This window comes from Bombus terrestris, chromosome 10 (assembly GCF_910591885.1).
Source record: "Bombus terrestris chromosome 10, iyBomTerr1.2, whole genome shotgun sequence".
Lineage (NCBI taxonomy): Eukaryota > Metazoa > Arthropoda > Insecta > Hymenoptera > Apidae > Bombus > Bombus terrestris.
In genome coordinates, this window is record NC_063278.1 from 1,724,647 (window position 1) to 1,743,707 (window position 19,061).

Below are 19,061 nucleotides of genomic sequence, written 5' to 3' on the forward strand. Positions count from 1 at the left end.
TTCAGTTTGTATAAAACAAAAAAGGCCCCTCCTGTTTAAGAGGTTCGAACAAGTGGCTACATTCTTCTGTCTGGCAGTGGAACAAAGTAACCCGACCAGAGGATGACGCCATAGAAAGAATTCAAACGCAAATGATAGTTTTACGTACTTATTTATATTTGCGACGTCGATGTTTATTCAAGTTGCTTGAATTTTTCATTTGACTCTAGGATTGCATTTCTACATATTCAAGTACTTATTCTATCTTATACGATATAAGAGTCTTTGCATTTGAATGAAAATGAGGAACATGGAGTTTCTCATTGATATTGGCGAGGATGCCACTGAGAATCGTGAGTTTTACTTGCTACAAGTTACTTGTTTACGTGTTTATTATTATACGCCTTTAAGCGTTGATTTAACATGTTGCTATTACAAGTATCGTTATTGGTTTTTGAGTGACTATACCCTAACGTGTTCAGGATTATGTAGAATAATTACTAACGATCATCCATATATCGAATCTGCTACATCTGTTTCAACATTCAAGTAGATAACAATAATAAAATAGCCTGGGGAATTTTATTCCAACGGAACGAAATCACAAGTTCAATTCATAAATAGTTAAAAATTATACGCGTACAATACCTTTCGAAGCGTGGATTGATTGAATCGGAAACTTGTACTTTCAAAGGAACTTCCATTCACATGGATAAGCCGCGAATCCTTCGAAACCTACGGATATGCCTGGAGACAAAAGTTCCGGCGGAGACGCCACGTTGTTTATAACACCCTCAAATCCCAGTCGGGCTGCTGGAAATTAATGTAAACGCAGACGGTCCGCTTCGTCCATCCTCGAGAGACAGAGTACAGCCGACTATTTACACGTCGTTACGAATCGGCTCAGTGAAAATCACCGTTTAACCCGGAACCTAAGTAAAGCCACCCTTATTCCATGAGTCATTGCCAACGTCAGTCAGCACCGGGTGCAAACACAACCCCCGGCGTCGTCGAATTTATGGTGGTGCTGTCGAGTATCGCCTCCATAAACAAACCGTATTAACCAAGTTCTCGGACGTTTACCGCCCTCGTTGCCTGCAACGGAAGATAAGGATCTCCGTTAGTCATTCACTCGTTAAGTTAACTGACCACGCGTTGCGTTGATTTCCCTAATTGCAGCTCACGATGCGCCTTCCACGGCGAGGATTGTCGCACGACCGTCGCCATATTGTCGGTAATTCGCGTGTCGTCCGAACGTTCAACCGCCGCGCTATCCTTTGCCTAATTAGCCGAGCGTCGCGTTTGTCGCGTCCAGTTGCAGATCAGGGTAATTTAGTTAAGCTGTTTGCTGGCTGTTGATGGCCTTCGCGCAATTTATGTGCGGCATCTTGGGCCAAGCTGTGTTGACTTGCTTGGAATATTCGAGTAATTGGTGCTTGTTTTTAGGTAATTGATATTACTCTGCGTTGATGCTTTGGGATCCTTTAATCTTCGAGCTCATTCTTCCGACTGATATCGTAGTAATACATTACGCGAAAATTTCGATATTCGATGCTATGAAAGAATTATAAGAGCGAACAGAATCTTTCGATTATATGCCTATAGAGCTATTTAGAATTAACGATCGCATTCACACGCCAACAATGATTCTTTGATGAGAAAATGAACACGAGACTTGTATACTTATTAGCTTGAGTTATCCGAATTTATCTTCTAATAAAAATGTTTAGGCTTTTAGAATCTAAAAAGAATTTCTACGTTCTAGAATGGATCGTAAATGTCCTGACTCTATATATAGCGCGTAATTCTCGTCTCGTTATCTTTTTCCATTTCAAATAAATATCTCAGAACCATTGAGATTAATTTCTTGACGTACGAGATACGAAGTCAAAGCACGTCTAAATCACAACATACATTTTCTCAGAAAAAGATCTTCGTCGTAAATTTCCGAAATTTATCCATCGTCTGACAATAACTCTTAATTGGAAAGTTCCGTGTAGTCACGTGCATGAAACAGTTATTCTTAAAGTTCCGAAGGAACATACGAGAGACATGCGCTTGTAGCTTTGACGATCTAACGAAATCGACATAACGTCGAGGAAAACTACCACCGACGAAAATAGACGTTCGTGCTCCATTATTTACCGGAGGAACGAGGCCTGAGAACGATTTACGAGCAGATTTGCCGAAAGGTTTCTCTGATCGGTAGCGAACGCTTGTCTCAGTGATCGACGACGACTAATTGCGCCTAAGAAAACTAATTTACGGTGGTAGAAATGGTATTCGACGACGCTCTTTCTGTTTGTCGAGAACGAACGTTTTCCATGCGGCTTGGAAGGGACCTCGAACTTTACGTTCCAAACTGTCTAACATTAGATCGTATCGAGGCATGCACGCGTTTCCCGTTTCCCGTTTTCCCGTTTTCCCCCGAATATATGCGCTCATTGACGTCCATATTCTCCAAATCTAGATTAGCATGATAATCCCATTTTCTCCAAGCCTGCGCCGATATAATGATTCCACGTTGTTAGATCATTACGATTGAAATAATAGAAACTTTATTCCTGTCTTTGATTTAATTTTTGTGATTTAAAATCGTAACCCTCCTTAGACGAACTAGATTTGAGAAAATTTTGAAATACCTGAGAAAATAATTTCCAAATAAACATTAAAGTCTTTAATAGGAAATAGATGCTCAGTTTAGAGCGTGTCAAGAGTCGATTAAACGAACGTCTGGTCGTTTGTGAAAGACGATGGCACGTGTACGGTATTTGATGAGAAGAAAATTCAATTTACACACTTGTATCTTAATACGTAGAGTTGGTAATTTATACAGCAGTAGATTATGGTCGCGGTAACGATTAATCTCCCTTGAAATGAACGTGAGAGGCAAACCCAACGTTGGGACGACCCTTGACACCGCGATAAGGGATGGTCGTGTGGTAACGTTCATACGCATAAATTGCCTACACGCGCAAATCTAACGAGCCTTGCGATAACGTGTAATCGGAGTTCGAGCTGTTGCATTCACGTCTTTATCTTGTTTTCGAGAAAATCGTGCTCCGTGGTGAACGGCGTTATGATCGAAAAATAACGTGTATCGTGTAACAAGTGGTTATAAATGTTTAATAATTAATATCTCTCCTCGGATATTTTATCAGAATTCATGACGTTATTCAATCCGTTCGATATTGGTGACATTAATTAATTTTCATTCCTTTTCCCCACTATAATACGATTTATTTCAATTATAGTGGAAACTTTTTAAAAGCTTCTGGTAAAATTAGAACAACCTTGTATTGTGTAGAACGGAGCTCTAGCAATAATTTTTTATGGCTTTATAGCTAGCGTCAGACCTACGATACTCAGCTATGTTTTATCGAAAAAGGCAGAAAGATGGAAGGAAGGAATAAAAAAGGAGGAAACGAGTCACTGAAATGAAAAGCAAATAAATCAAAAACTGCACAAAAAGCTTCCTTTCATTTTTCGTATCTTTAAAAGTCGGATCTTTCGCTTAATCTACCAGTAAAAGTACATAAAAGAAATCGAAAATTCCTACTTTGTGGTTGACCGTGATGCAAAGCACGTTCCTTTAAACTGGAAGTCAAAACGGAAACCGTTTATCGGCCAATAAAACGGGTCGTTCCGGTGACCATAAACGGCCGCGACGCTAGCTCCAATTCATCCTAAGATCATTCCTGGACGAATTTACTCGCGTACATGAGGAGGGTTCGCCGATGGTCGTCGACTGCCCCTGCACTCGTGAGCGCATCGCTTCGAAGAGGCGCGTATTAATGCGCACGACCGCGGAGGAAGGGCTTTTCGAAGGTCCTGGACTCCATTCAAATTCGATTCCCTTGTACAGTTAATCCTCTTTTGCCATGCCAGCAGCTGCGTGTACGACGGGACACGCAGCTGATCATTAATTATTTGTGACCACGGATTAACGGGCCAAGCGAGCGCGACTCGATTAACCTCATCTCTGTTACTCTTCTCGCGATTCGTCGACACTTCTGGGAAATGAGTCGAGCAGAGAGAATGTTCAGTAAATGCGAAGGGGTTTCCGAGCTCTCGGGGTGTGAGGATAATGTCGAGCAAGCGAGGATTTTAGGCAGGACAAACGATTGGTTTGATAGTTTCTGGAGCGATAGATAAAGGACATTTTGTGATTTAAGTAGTGCAATGGTTGGAATGTCAATTGTCGTTGTTCGAGTAGAATAACATACCTATTAAGGAATTAGTTAAATGGCAATCTCTTGTAACAATAACGTGAGTGCATGATGGTTAAATACTGAATTAATTCTAGAACATAACATTCGTAATTTTTACGTCTGATAAAATCTGAATTTGTTACAAATTATCATCAATTCTTGATCAAAAGATGTGTAATAGATAGATTTAAGATAAAGCGTGTTATATAAATGTCAATATTTTTGGAGAAAGTTGTAAATACGAATATTTCGGAGGAATATCGAACAATGTTCGTTCGTTTTACGTTTGTAAGAGCAAAAACATGTATGGTGGTAGAAAGACGTAGCATGTCCCAAAAATGTAGGACATATTTACATGTCTACCTATCAGGGGGTACACAGATATGTGTTTTGAGTTGATAGCATTAAAAGCGCACTAATAGCACTAATGCATAATACTTGTCAGTTTTTCACGTTTCAAAATTTTGTATAGCAATAATACAAAATAACGAAGTCTCATAGAAAACATCTAGAAAAATATTATTTATATATCTGGACGATATATAAATATAGTCGATAAAAATATTACGGAATTGGTTCTCTTTCTAATTCCTGGCCTTTAATTCATAATATCGCTATTTAATTATGTACATGAAATATTTCTCAAGTAATTATTTCAATGTATCCACTTTGCTTTTGGAAAATTTCCCGAAACGACTGACCGTCTTTTATATTTGATCAATACCCCGGAAGATCGACTGTCTTCTTAACTTCCTATCACATTGTAATTGTCAAGTACTCGTACAATTTATTAATCGTATCGTTTAAAACACTTTCTTTGCCCTTTCACACGCTGAACAACATTTTGCTTGCTATAAAACAAATATCGATAACCATCGCATCGGTGTAAATTTCATACACTCGAACGCCTCACGGCTCAGCAAACAAACCCCCTACGCTGAACCGCGTAACATATTTTCCTCGTTTCGCGCTCCAGATTCAGCCCCTGTAACGGGGATATCGACGCTCAATTAAAGATCACCCCACGCTCGTGGCAGCGCGCGTGTATCGCGTCAGGGCGACGAAACGAGGCGGCTTCGGGATAATAGCGGCCTCGTAAAGCCTCGTGGACGCTGTTGAAATAATATTTTCACTAGGGCGGCTGTCCGTGGTACGTCGTAAGCTCGCGATATCGCTGTTTTTCGACGAGGCTGATCCGTCGTGAATCGTCAGCCCGACGACACCGTCTGTGAACCATTGACGCTGTAGTTGATGCGAGATATTTTATGAAATTCCAAATTTTAATCCCCTTCGATGTTATGTAATATGAAGTTAATTAATATGTACTGTTGTTTTAATATTAAATATTAATAGTTGGTATTAATATTATATAGTTCTTTTCTCATCGGTAAAGAAAGTTCTTCCGAGTGGCTCGTGTTTCATCGAATACGAGAATTTACCAAAGATGTTAGTTTGGAATGCTATTACTTAAAAAAGCTCGTTCATGAAATACTATCGAAATAAGAACGATCGTTATTGATATTTGCAGAATTGATTTCGAATTAATGACATAAATTAGCAGAAGACCTAGCATAGATACAACCGAGAAAGTGGTTCTAAACTTCCACGTAACAACGTCTTCCAACAGATCGAATCACGGAAATTACACTGCATGCCTGGACATCGTCGTTAAATCTTACTGTCATGTTAAATATAGATTCGACAGAAGACGATAGAGGCCTGTATGTCCAGGACCTGTCTGCCACGATGTCGCGGCCGGAAGTCTCGACCGAAGACGGTTTCCGTCACGGTCGATCGATCGCGGCATTATGAAGCTGATTTTTTCCTCGATAGTGGTTACTCGAGGCTATCGAATCGTCGAATGTACTCGGAATAACGATTACAAAAAACCTCTAGCGAATGGAGTAAATTTCCTGTAAATGCACTAACACGTATAACCTGATAGTCCATTTTAAAAATTAAATATCGACAGTATAGGCAGGCTAAAGATCGTTTAAATAGCCGAGTTAAAAGTACATAATATTCTAGAGTATGGGATAAAAAGCATGCCCAAACTTTCTTGCTATTTTTAAATCTAAGGCAAATTTTTCCTCGAAATCTCAAATTTATACTTAACTGCTAACAGCACGTATTGAAAAAAAGGATTCAAGAAGGTCTAAAAACTTCTTCCATCTGTCATTCCAATCTCTCTCAAATCTCAAACTATTAATTCCAATGCAAATCTCGACCACGCCTGGATCTTTTAATCCCCAAGGTCATCCATTACTCAGTCTCCTTATTTCAATATCGCTTGGCAAAAAATTCATCTGTTCCACCGCGATACTTCTGCCATTTGTCCCGTTTCTCTCTGACTTTTTTACCCCTCTATGAAACCGACTTTTTCTCGTAGCCAGAACCAGAACGATCTCTCGTACGAGGATGTCGACGGCTAAACGACCAGAGCACTTTGCTCGCGATGCTTTTCGCGGATCGTTTCGCTAGCTCGTGGCTTGTGGTGGTTTTTACACGGTTCTGGTTCGCGAGGCTGGAGGCCACACGAGTTTGTGTGGGCCGTCGTAGCCACGGGGTTCCAAGGACGAGATCCGTGGATCGTTTGACTGTCAGCACGAGGAAACATGCGTGTCGCATGAGGCGTCGTGACGCCGCACCGGCCCGCAGAACGGAAGACGTTTCCCTGAATTGTGTTCCCACAAGTGTGTACACAGCTTTTCCCCCCGGGAGCGCGTTGTCTACGTGTTATCGCCGAAACAAGATGCTGCTTATCGTCGCGTCCGCTCTTCTCTCTGAAGCACACCTTCCGTCCTCGTGGCGCGAGATAACCGAAAGGGACGACGAGTTAAGGGCCCACGTAAATCTCACCCGTGCCGGCAGGCTTTTAGTTTTTCGCTCTCTCCACCGTTCTTAGTCAAATCGCGCCACGTTTGTCGGAATTTTAACTAAAAAATATCGTGTGCCCTTTCTTATTCATGGAAATCGATGGAATTTTAAACGAGGATGTTAGAGATATTAACGCGATTGGTTCGTGAATGATTTCATTACGTTCGATGTATTTCTGATACTGTGATTTTTATAAGACGAGCTTTGATATTTCCTTGATGAGTAGTAATGGAAGTGAAACCTACTTTGTCTAAATATTATAACGAATCCGACATTTTGGACATTTCAGATATTTTTGCGTGTTCGATTAAAGTTTTAAACGTTTAATAAAAAAGAGTATCGGAACAGTATACATAAGCTGTTTTTAATAATTTTAAATTGTGTTACGAATCAATAATTCGTACCATAAGAGTGGCTCAGTACCGCAATCAAAGGGTTAAAGTTCTCCTTTTTTAGTCACTAAGAAAGATTGTCGTTCGGTCTTCATACAGGCATTAATATCGCTTCTGTCCTCGAGCTTTTTAACATCCAATCTCTTTCGTGTAACTCCATTTCGCTTCTCCTTAACTCGAGTTCTGTAATTTCTTCAATTTCTAAGTTTCCTTTCTCAATTTGCCGCAGACGAGCTACCGATCGATTACAGACTATCCTGATAAATCAGGCGAATCACGAAAGATCAAGATCGTTTACGAGACGCGCATTGTCGCATGCAGAATTTACACGGTGGCGAGAGACGTTAAATGGAAACATAAATTGCCGCGTGTTTACGACGCCCACACACGGCGCTCCAATCTTAGCAATATTCTCGCTGCTTCTTTTCCTCTCTATTCGCCCCTCCAATGAATCCGCACACTCATTCCCGAATTATTCTCGTTTAACGCTGTTCCTTTGATTTTCGAGAGTAAGTAGACGCGAATAACGTGACTGAAGCAACATTTACGTGGTTAGACTAGAGTTAACCTCATGGCGGGATCGATCGACTGGCAACCCCTTGCTCGAGGGTCCATTAGGACACACGAGTGATAAGTGGAGTGTATGGGGTACTGATGTCTTCCTGTTCTTTGTGCAACTCCGCTTGGACCAGGTGATTCACGAGAATAGGGTGGAAAAGAGACGTGGACAGCGGAGGATGACATTTGGTCGTTACCATTAGTGTATGTGTACTGTGGATGATGTGGGTTCTCTATCCTGTGAATGATGGTGGTAGTGGTAGACAGACTTTCGGATGATTGTGTTGGTCTTTTGGTAATGTTTCCACGCTTTTGCATTATCTATGACTCGTGCGTTCGGAGTAATTTCACTTTTGAGGAAATTTATTAGTATTTTTATTTATTTTCACGGGAGACTTTAGATTGTGAAATAACCCTAGAAATGTCAAGCTACTTCCCCGTGTTCGTGTTCATAAAGTACGTAAGCGTCGTATATTATACTTTTATCTATGAGCGCGAGTAGTTCTTCGAAACCATAAAATTATCCAACTAGTCTTGGAAAGTATAACGAACTCAGGTTGTCCAATCTAAATTCCAGCCGATACACTGGCTGTCTGTAAGCTATAAGGAGTAAAAATATGTTTTATTAACGTGGTGCGAGATCGCGCAAAAAACTTTACGAAGTTGTTTTCACTTGCATCATTCAAACGTAAAAGATAGATCGATTTAATCCAAAACAAGATCTAATAAAATGGTATTGACGTAGCGATGGTAAATGACTTGAGTAACGTAATTGCTTCTTTCTTTATGACCCCGCTTAAGTCGCAGATTACTCTAATTAACGATTTTATATCCAGGCCTGGTTGAAATGGCAGAAATGCTGAAAGATTTCTACAAGAGTTGGGAATCTGAAGACTTTCGAGCCTTCCCAGATATCCAAGCTCAAGCCCAATTAAATCTATTAAGATTCTTCAAGAATTACAAGGCTCTTAACGCCTTTCAAATATTTAATATAACAAATTTGCACGAGCAAAGAATCGAGCGTCGGTATAAATGTATGTTAATGGAACGATTTACTGTAGCACTCGAACGTTAAATAGGGTATTATTTATCTATATAAAATATATATCGTATAAACAATAATCCAAGAGGAAAGAGCAAAACTACAACAAGTCATAAAATATCTGTACTTTAAAAAATTGTCTCCAAAATTATTTTCTATGTCTAGAAGTACGAAATACCAATATTATTTATATAGCTCATGTGTATGTGCTTGTATGTGCCTAATAATAAAAATAGTAATAAAAATGACGATGATACGTGTATCATTATTAATAAATATCGGTGTAAACTATCATTTGAGTTTCGCTGTTATATTGCGCTCTAACGAGCTCAAGTCGAAGGATTTAAATTATGACCGACGAGAACTCAGAGGGAACAACAGTTTAAAACGTATATGAAAAGATGCATGTACGAGGTGCAGTAACGAGACGGAAAATGAGAATGATCGCCTATAGCTGGTAGATATGGAAAGAAAACCGTATTTCTTGTGGGATGTCGTAATACCTTCGCGAACAAGGATATACATATTATATGCAGGGTGAAGCACTTAAATGGATAGTAAATCTTTATTATTTATGGATAGATGAAGAACGCATGTGGAAAAAATTCCACTGTTTAAGAATGTAGCGAAATTATTTTTAAATGAGCACAAGTTGTAATAAAATATAAAGTATGGGAAGCTGTTCGTTAGAATTTAAAAAGAGATTTTAAAAGCACTCCTTCGATAAAGATTATTTTTCATATTATACGTCAAGAGGAACGTATGTTTATAATATAAGTAACTTTTTGATCTTTTTATAAAGATCACGACAAAAATGCAACAGCCTGATTATTATGTAGCAGATGTAGACTGGAAGAAAAACCAATCCACTCTTGCGTAATAACAGGTTATTCATCAGAATTACCTGAACAAATTACACGTATGGATAAGAACAAGATTGTGACAACTTTTATCAACGAATTTTTTTACATATGCGCGTTAATAAATGCGTGTTGTTAATAAACGATGCAGAGAATAATTGCCATCTGTAATACTATAACAGTCTACTATATCGTAGAAAGACCTTAAATTTTTTAGCTGCAGAAGTAATTATACACTTCCTTAAAAACACATAGGTTCATAAACTATAGCGATCGAATTCTTTCTTATTCATACATGTATTCATAGGTCAAGAGAATGGATTTTGGGTAATGTGTTATATATATAGGTGATATAGGAAAACAGGCAATTTAAAGATTCAAAAGAATTTATAAAGCAAATGTGTAATTTTTTCTCAAATTCTTTTTGCCAATAGAGTTTAGAAGTAATGGTTGAAATATTTTTGCGAGGAATTTTCGAATGCAAAAGCTAAAGCTCGAATCGTGAGCTTGGAAGCTCAGGTCAAGGGTATGGTTCCCATAAAGCTGTCACTTCTTTCCTGGCACTTAGTTACGCCGGTTCCTTGGGATTCTTTTTTTTTTTTTAGAAACATCACAGTGGGAAAACCTCGAGTCACAAATCATACAATTTTTTTCCTCTGATGCCATGCTAGGGTAGAGAAAAATGAATTCAACGATGCTTGACGATTTACTGTTGCGGTCACCCGCTTTCAATATATTTCAATAACGTGACCTGAAAACATTTTTTGTCTATTTTAAAAAGGTTTATCTATAATTCTTGTTTAATCAAAAAATGCAGCGTGTCTCAATCTGATCTATTTCCAGAGTTATTCGGTATTTAAGAAGGATGTTTGAAATACTAGGTCCTCTCTATTAATATTCATTAATGATAATTAATAATGATTTCATTATAAAATATATATAGATGGCTTTAGTGCGACTAAATATGGCACTACTTTGTTAGATATAAGCTTTTAAAACAACTTATTCTAGACTAGACATTCATTTCAATCCTCTTTTTTTAATTACGATTTTAATTAAAACAATGTTCTCTATGCCATTATCCATTCATAACGCATAATATACGAATAATAATAAGTAATTAAATTAAAATAGCGTTACTCGTACAACATAAAACTAAAACTCTCCATCAAAAATATATCTTTATTTTATACTGAAAAAAAAACATTACTTTTGATTACGCATTCTCTGTATATTCATTAGGAATAATATATATGAATTTTACGTGGTCACGTTAAAGAGAACGAATAATATTTCTACTGTAATATAGTCGTGTTTCAAATTCGTATGTGTATGTAATATAACACCACTCGTGTCCCTCGCTCTTGTAAACATTTCCTATAACTGATAGTTTTTTCCAGAAATTCGGCGACTCGAATGCGATTGACTTGCAACCGGGCTGAACATCCCCACCACTGCATAATTCGCTCGGTGAGACAAACAGCGGCGCGGTGTGGCATTCGTAGGTCGAAGATCGCGTCGTTAAAACGTATCAACTCGCGACAGGTATACAATTCTTTAATTGCGTAGAATTCTCGTCGTTGCTGTCTTTGTATTACTACCGTCGTTCTGCTGTTTTTACACTCTACTATTAGATTTGCTTAATTAATACGCATTATTTTATTAATTAATTAATTAAAATAACGAAGTTGAATAGTCTCTCTGCATATTTCGATTGTTCTTTTTTCTTCGATCGTGTATTTGGTCATTAGAGTTAGCAATAGCTTGTATTCTTACTTTTGACACAGATTTTGATTTGATTATCGTTTGATTTTAATATAATATCCTTTCTAATTTTGAATATTTGTTCCAAATTGTTGGTTCTCTATTTTGCAGGTTATTGGCGTCAGTTAAGAAGACATATTGGCGCCAAGAAACAGGAATTCAAATATGGACGCCATAACGGTCAAAATTTAATTTAATGGTTTTTCATGGAGATGGATAAGTTTATATTGCCCTTTCATTGAATCATTGGTAATTTTTGGTATACAATTATTTATTTTATGATACATATTTCATACCTGATCTTATGATTCGTTGTTGATGTATTGATAATATAATAGAACAATTAACAACTCTGTGTTTTTTCGAGAATACCGATATGAAATTAGAAAAGACTATAGAAATTACTTTGCTATGTCGAATATTATAAATGATTTATTTATTTGAGATAAATTAATGCCAATGCCAATACTAAATAGACTTTCAAATAGTTGGACAAAGCGAATTATTAGACAAGTTTTCAAATTTAAAGTAGATTTGTCGTCTATTTCAAGAATATAGTCTTTGAAATCGATTATATTATATTAATATACGTTTATTTATAGCATTTCTAAATGTTTCAAAGTATTGCATATTCTCAAGTAATATTTTATACTTATTCGTATATTATAAATACATATTTCATTTGCGTGATATTCATTATGATACTTTGGGAAATGAATGATAACAACGTAACTTGTCTTCGATAGCTTTATAAAAACAGCAGTATTTTCAAAATAAATGCTCGATAGACAACCACAAAAGAAGAAACGCATGAAAGCAAAACATATCTTACTTATTTCCCTACTCCCCTCCGCCTCTCTACTAATGTAGATTTGTTTTCAGAGAATGTTCGTGACCATGTGCAATGCGGTTGATAGAGTCAGTGTTTGTAACGCAGTAGTTTTTTCTTAATATTCTTTAGAGCACAATAGCTCTTATTAAATTTAATTGCAATAGTCATACGCGAAATTAGATTCATTGTTTGTTCGGCGTTTTATTTAAACGAGCGTGTTAGTAGTACTTTATTTTTCTTTTTTTGTTTACACTCCTTTCCAAGTACTATTCGTTTTCGGCATTAGAATCAATGCTCAAGAGGATAAAGCCTTTGCCAGGAGTTTAAGAGTATAAGTACTATTTTTTTGTAGTTTGATTGAATTACCAATTTCTATTGAAATAAAGTTTTAAAATTTTAATATTGAATTAGAAGAAAGACGTGTAACATGGTTCAGAAATTATTAGATTTCCAATTCCTAGATCTCGAACTGTTAAGTTAGAGTTGCAATTCTTATAGTAATTAAGAATTATTAGAAAAGAAATTTTTCTGTTCAATAAATTATAACGTTCCATATTTTGTTATGTACAGATCTGTCCCATTGTCTACCACTTACCAGTTCTTCGAGAGGATCTAATGATGCTTCAAAAGCCAAGTATGTAAGTATCTTTGTATATTTTTCTTTAATTACTAGTCTTTAATTAGAATATGATCAGGGCAAATTTAGAAACTATTGGATTTACAATTTTTGAATACAAAGCTTTTATAATTTTATGTTTAATCGAGATATTAGTCTTTCATTACTTCAAATTTCTCAAATAATCATAATGTTTAGTAGTAACTTACAACAATCCACGTTTTATAACAGATTTTTCACACCCTCCACTTCTTCCATGGGCTTTGATGGTTCTTCCTTGATGATGTCTTCTAGACTATTGCAGCGGTGCTGACAACGTCCTACGCATTTAATTGTAAGTTGCATGCATTTTTGTTCCTCCGGTCACTCAATCATGTCGTAGGATGAAAGATCCGAATCGGCACGGATGACTGGTTGTATTACGTAGAATCTTTTTGCCAGCATAGTGACCACGGGTATTTATTATACCCGTGAGTAGTAATATTTTTGTTTTCTGTGTTTTATTTACTAGTTCAGGATAGGTCTTCTTGCACATCGCGTTTTATTATATTACTACATTGACGAGTTACACTTTATATTAATGATATTAGTATAATGTGAATAATTAATACGAACCACATATTATTAATAATTTGTTTATCTATCTGTGATTGAAAGTTATTTGCTCACCAAGATATATGCAGAAGTTAAATAATAATATTATCCAATAATATTATTATAAATAATATTGAAAATATTAGCGTATGAATTCTCTTTGATTTTCATATTATAAACATGAATAAAATTTAAAACACAAAGGCACTAGAGTTCACCTCTGCGCATAAAAATGTGTGAAATTTCATGTGCAAGAAGAAACTTCGCGACAGGTAGATTTTGAAATCAAAGCAACGAGTTTACAACACTGTTTACATGTTTCCAAAAATGTGCTTTGATGAAGAGATCGTCTGAAGTTATTTAAATCAATATTATTAAATGAATTTCTTACTTGTCAGTTTGTTTTCTTTTACTGTGATAATTTCAATAATCAAATTAGTAAAGAAGAGTATAAAGTCAATATTATTGCACTATTTTGATTCGATTATAGTCCGGTAGACGTAAAATAGATGCACTAATCAGTTTTTAGCTCAGGATTTTCAGGTTTAACCCTTTCCGTATTTATTACCAGGACTTCACTCACGTGCCCAGGTGTTACTTGAGCGAAGAAAAGGCATTAAGTACGATGACCATAGTTCATAAGCTTATAAATATTTCTTAGCGACTGACGATGCGTTAGTGTATCGTGCACGACGTATTTTCCACATTATGTGTGTGTGTGGTTAGGCTGTGGAATTGCGTCGTTTCAATTATTATTTTATTCGCTATAACTTTAAATAATAAAAAAACAATTCACAAATATTCGTCCAATCAGAAGTTATAATAATAACCAGATCCGCTATTGGACACAACGAATTACAAATATTAATGATACTGATCTTACGACCGAATTATGATAATAATACCAAATTTGTCTAATCTATAAGCATTTATAATAAAAACGTCTGTATAAAAGATGTACTTAATCTTTTTGTTATTAATTTTCATAATTAAAATTGAAATTTACGTGTACTTTCATTACGCAATGGTTACTAGCTTTCGTCAGTCGATTTCAGGAAAATGGTACGTAAATTAGAGTATGCAAGTAGCGTGCTGAACTCGGGTGTCGGAGGCGTCCCGGGACGCGCTCTCTAGTGTAGGCCCTTGCGCCCGGGTGGTACGTGAGAGAATCGTGGAGTGAGTGTGTTGGTGTGCTTGTTTTGCCATTTTTAAATATAGGGCTAGGTAGGATAGGTAGCATTCTTTCTGGTGTGTCTGTTAATTATAAGTAGGTAGGGCCGGGCAGGTTGGCACAGTCTGTGGTCGGGTAGGCGCGTTTTCGCGTGACCAACCTGTTTCAGGAAATCTAATTTGAAAAATCGTCAGTAAAACTAGAACTAGCGGGGAATGCCACTCGTTTAAGGTTTTACCTATCGGTTTTTTGAATTTCGCGGTCGTGGTCGCGAGTGGGTCTCGGTACGCACGTTTATGTATCGCTCGAGCACGCACATGCGAATGGACAACGATCACTACTGTGATCGTCGGTTAGTCCATGTGCACTTGAATCAGCTTCCGCGATTTATGTTTTTATTTTACCTTTACAAGTTTTTCTTTTGTTTGCGATTAGAAAGACTCGAGCTTAGATTTAAGTTTCAGCGGGCATTGCGCCCAAAGAAAGAAAAGGCTATAAGCCGAAGAGGCCCGGCAAACTGCCATAGAAGAGGGCAACTACTAATGGCTCCTCATCTTCTGAATTATCCAGAGTATGGGAAGTCATTCTTGTTACTACTTTGTCACTATGCTCGCTTTTAATATGTGTAGTATGCAGTAGTAGTAGCAGTATTTTTTTTTGCCGACGTATATGTCGGCACACCATCATATGGGCCCAATCGCGTTTTTCTGTTAGTGTTGCGAATGATTAATATCGCTTTGAATTAGAGTTGCGAAGAAATGGTAAATTCGGTTTGAATTAGAGTTGTGAAAAAGTGCTGATTTCGGTTTGGATTAGAGTTGCGGTAAAATGATGATCGTGTTTGCTTTAGCGTTGCGAATAAAATATCGCGGTAGCTGTTAGTCTTCTTTTACCAACGTTAAAGGTTCTAGAGTGGAGCACTGTGAATTATGGGAAGCAATTAAAGGAAGAAGGAAGAATGATAGTACACAAAAGTGTTTGAGTCTCGCCTATTGAGAATTTCATTGAGTCCCATGAAGTTTTTATCTAATCTTTTTATAATTTGAGTTTGTTTCAGAAACCAATCATGGAATCAACGACAGAAGACTAGGATCTCCTATATCCCTTTCCTTCTCTATATTATATTCAGATTGTTAGATAGATAGAAACCATAAAAGAATTATTAGGTCTCTATATACGTACGTGTATAGAGTCTGAATAAAACTTTTAGACTTGTATTGCGTAGGGACTGTACGAAATCTCTAGTTGATCAGTGATAGAATTAGTAAGGCGAAAAACATGTTTCAAAGTTCGTGAAAAATATTCAATATTTTGAAAGATACGTTTGTTCCATGCAATATCCCTTTCCCGTCCCTTATTACAGTCAGATATTTATAGGATTTATCGAAATTATTAAATTGACGATAGATAGGATAGTTTAGATTTATAACTAGGATTAGGTTTAGATTTATAATTATTGTTTTAAAAAAATCTTAGTACTAAGTATGGGTATTTAATTTTGCTTATTGGTAATTAGTTGCATGGATGTAGTTGACGTAGTAGAAAAGGTAGTTCGCGTCTATTTAAGTTTAATAAATGTAACTCTTTGTGAGACGTATTTAATTTTATTTTTGTCTTTTTCCTTGATGTTCTTTTTAACTCTCGATTATCCTACGCCTTTCTTTGCAATGAAAGTAAAATATGAAAGTAAAACTTTTGATATATTATAAACCCACATAGTGTTACATCATTAGTTTAAAATTTAATTTAATTTTCTATTTTTATGATTAATTTCCAACTTTTACATTCAGGAAAAAGAGAATTCGTTTGTAAATTGATGTTTTAAATAAACTTTTGTTCGTAAAAGGAGGGTGGATAGGATGTGGTTAGGGTGGGTCTCCGCACACAGAAACCTCCACGCGGTGAGACCTGGGCAATATTATTTGATATAAAATTACTAAATGTATCATTATATGTTACGATTATTATTTATATAGGAAATAATATGAGCTAATTGGCTGCGTTCGCGATTATATTTTTATGGAACTTAGAAGATTTATCTGGCTTGTTAGCTCTCATTAATTTCCAAGTAGACCTAATGGAAACTTGGTGCATTTTTTGCTCGTCTATAATAAAGTTAATGCTTCTTTTTCATTAAATGGTTTTATTCTTCAAAATAATTCACAAATAAACCACCGGTTGTTACATCTTCCCTACAACCTCTACATTACAACTTCCTTTTCACTCTGGTAGCAATCGTCGCTATTAAATTTGCCATCATTAAGACCGTGTTAAATCTGATCGAGCGAGACTTCGAGATTAATGTAAATAGAGCCCGACATAACAGAGAAAAGTATCCGCCGATGTTAAAATTAAGTACGAACTAGCTCGTTTGACAAAAACGAATAAAACGACAAGAAGTAAAAAAAAGAATCTCTTGGCGCGCCACAATCTCGTCTTTTAATCGAAGGAAACGAGCCGTGAATAATCGATCGGGTTCACGTGATCTGGAGAAAAGCGGCACAAGTAATTTTCACCGGTAGCCTAGAGTGTCGTTTCTCGAGGGGACGTCGAGCGACGATAAGTTTATAATAAGATTGTAATTACATGTTTTAATAAAGCCAGACGACAAACTGGTTCTCGTGAACGAGAGAGAAGTTCTCTTTCTTTCTCTCTTTCTCTCTCTTTCTCTCTTTCTATCGTGCTGTCAGGGGATATCGATCCGATTCCCGACGAAACGAGCACCGCAACTTCTTATAATAGCTCCGGCCATTTCAATTAATTCGATTCAACGCCAGGGTTTCGAGTTTCGCGGCCGTCCGACCGGCTGAAGTTTCCGTGCACAGTGCACAGGCCTGGAGAAAAGGAGGGGTTCCGTTTTACGAGCCAACGCCATCCAGGCTTGAATTCCGTCGTTAACGTCAACCCCCTTGATCGCCGAGACGAAACAATGATCGATGTCGATTTATCGACGAGCCATGTTTCACCGGGGCTGGGAGGGCAGCTTAATGTTTGCCGTAAATCTGACGCGTTTCGTCTTTATTTTCTTGTTTTTGTCGAGAACAGTGCGGATGTTGATCGATCATCAGTGAAGGATAAGGCTGGGGTAAAGTAATTTTTATTTTAAAACCAACACTTGTCTCTTCTTTAAGAGATTAAGATTTTATTCTACGCGGCTAGTCTGGTTGCTTTGGAATTAAAATACTTGATTGAGAAATTAAAATCCGATCTGAATATTTGAAGTCAGGCTAATCAAGATACAAAAGCGTAGTATTGCTAATTTTACGGAAACGTTAATTAAATAGTAAAGTTGGAAGTTGTTTTATGGACCGTGCGAGAGTGATGTAATATTTCATTTCAATTTTAACAGTTCACGTTTTCAGAGTGAAATTAATTTATATACTAGTGTTTCTTATAGAGAAATATTTGAACTTTCCTAATAATTGACTCTTTATACAGAAAATAAAATGAATTAATCCACATGTCGCAATATCGAGTCTCGGTCGTCTCGTGAAATGTGTCAACCGAAAACAATAAAAAGTTTGAGCGAGGGAAACTTCAGTATCGAATATGCAACGTTCCATTATCGCGTAAGTTGTTTCTAAAATACGATCGTTGCGCGATACAATTTTCGCAAGCAACTGGTTCGATACTTGGCTATGGCGTCGAAGCAACTCCCTTCAGACCCATAATTTCTCACATCGTCGTATTTATTCGTAGTTTGTAGTAGCGAGTTCGAGGAAACGTCGGAAGGAAGAAGAAAATTAAGATCCGGTAATTTGTTATATCTCGACCGGCGATCGTGAGCCATAATTAAGGGAAGATCGAGCGTGATTGTATAATCGGTCTCGACGTGTAAGTGAAAGTCTTGTTCGCGCGTCGTTATAGTTTTCGCACGATCCATCTTGGCCGCCAAGGACCGCTTTGCGTTTAATATCTATCCTCACGATCGACATACAACGCGAATCTTTGCACGCATCGGATATTCAGCTTCGATTAAAAATGATACGAAACACGCTCGTAATTCGTATACTTCATGAACGTCATAAAGATCAATGTTTTATGGGTTCGCTTAAGATTTACCTTGATCGTGCTGCTTATTTTACTTGGCTATATTTATACCCTACAGATTGCAAGCTACCGTGCAATTATACTCTCATATTATATTTGATGAAGATCAATTTTT

At 37.0% G+C, this 19,061-nt stretch overlaps 1 long non-coding RNA gene across 2 annotated transcripts; it reads left to right on the forward strand.

Annotated features, from left to right (window-relative positions):
• Positions 1-11,324: 11,324 nt before the first annotated feature.
• Positions 11,325-16,888, forward strand: LOC110119616. 2 transcript variants are annotated; one of them, XR_002308097.2, is made up of 5 exons: positions 11,325-11,464; positions 11,795-11,932; positions 13,086-13,153; positions 13,363-13,465; positions 15,944-16,888. It is a non-coding gene; the product is annotated as an uncharacterized LOC110119616 (long non-coding RNA). The 2 variants fall into 2 exon arrangements; XR_002308098.2 differs by having other exon boundaries at positions 15,954-16,888.
• Positions 16,889-19,061: the final 2,173 nt, after the last annotated feature.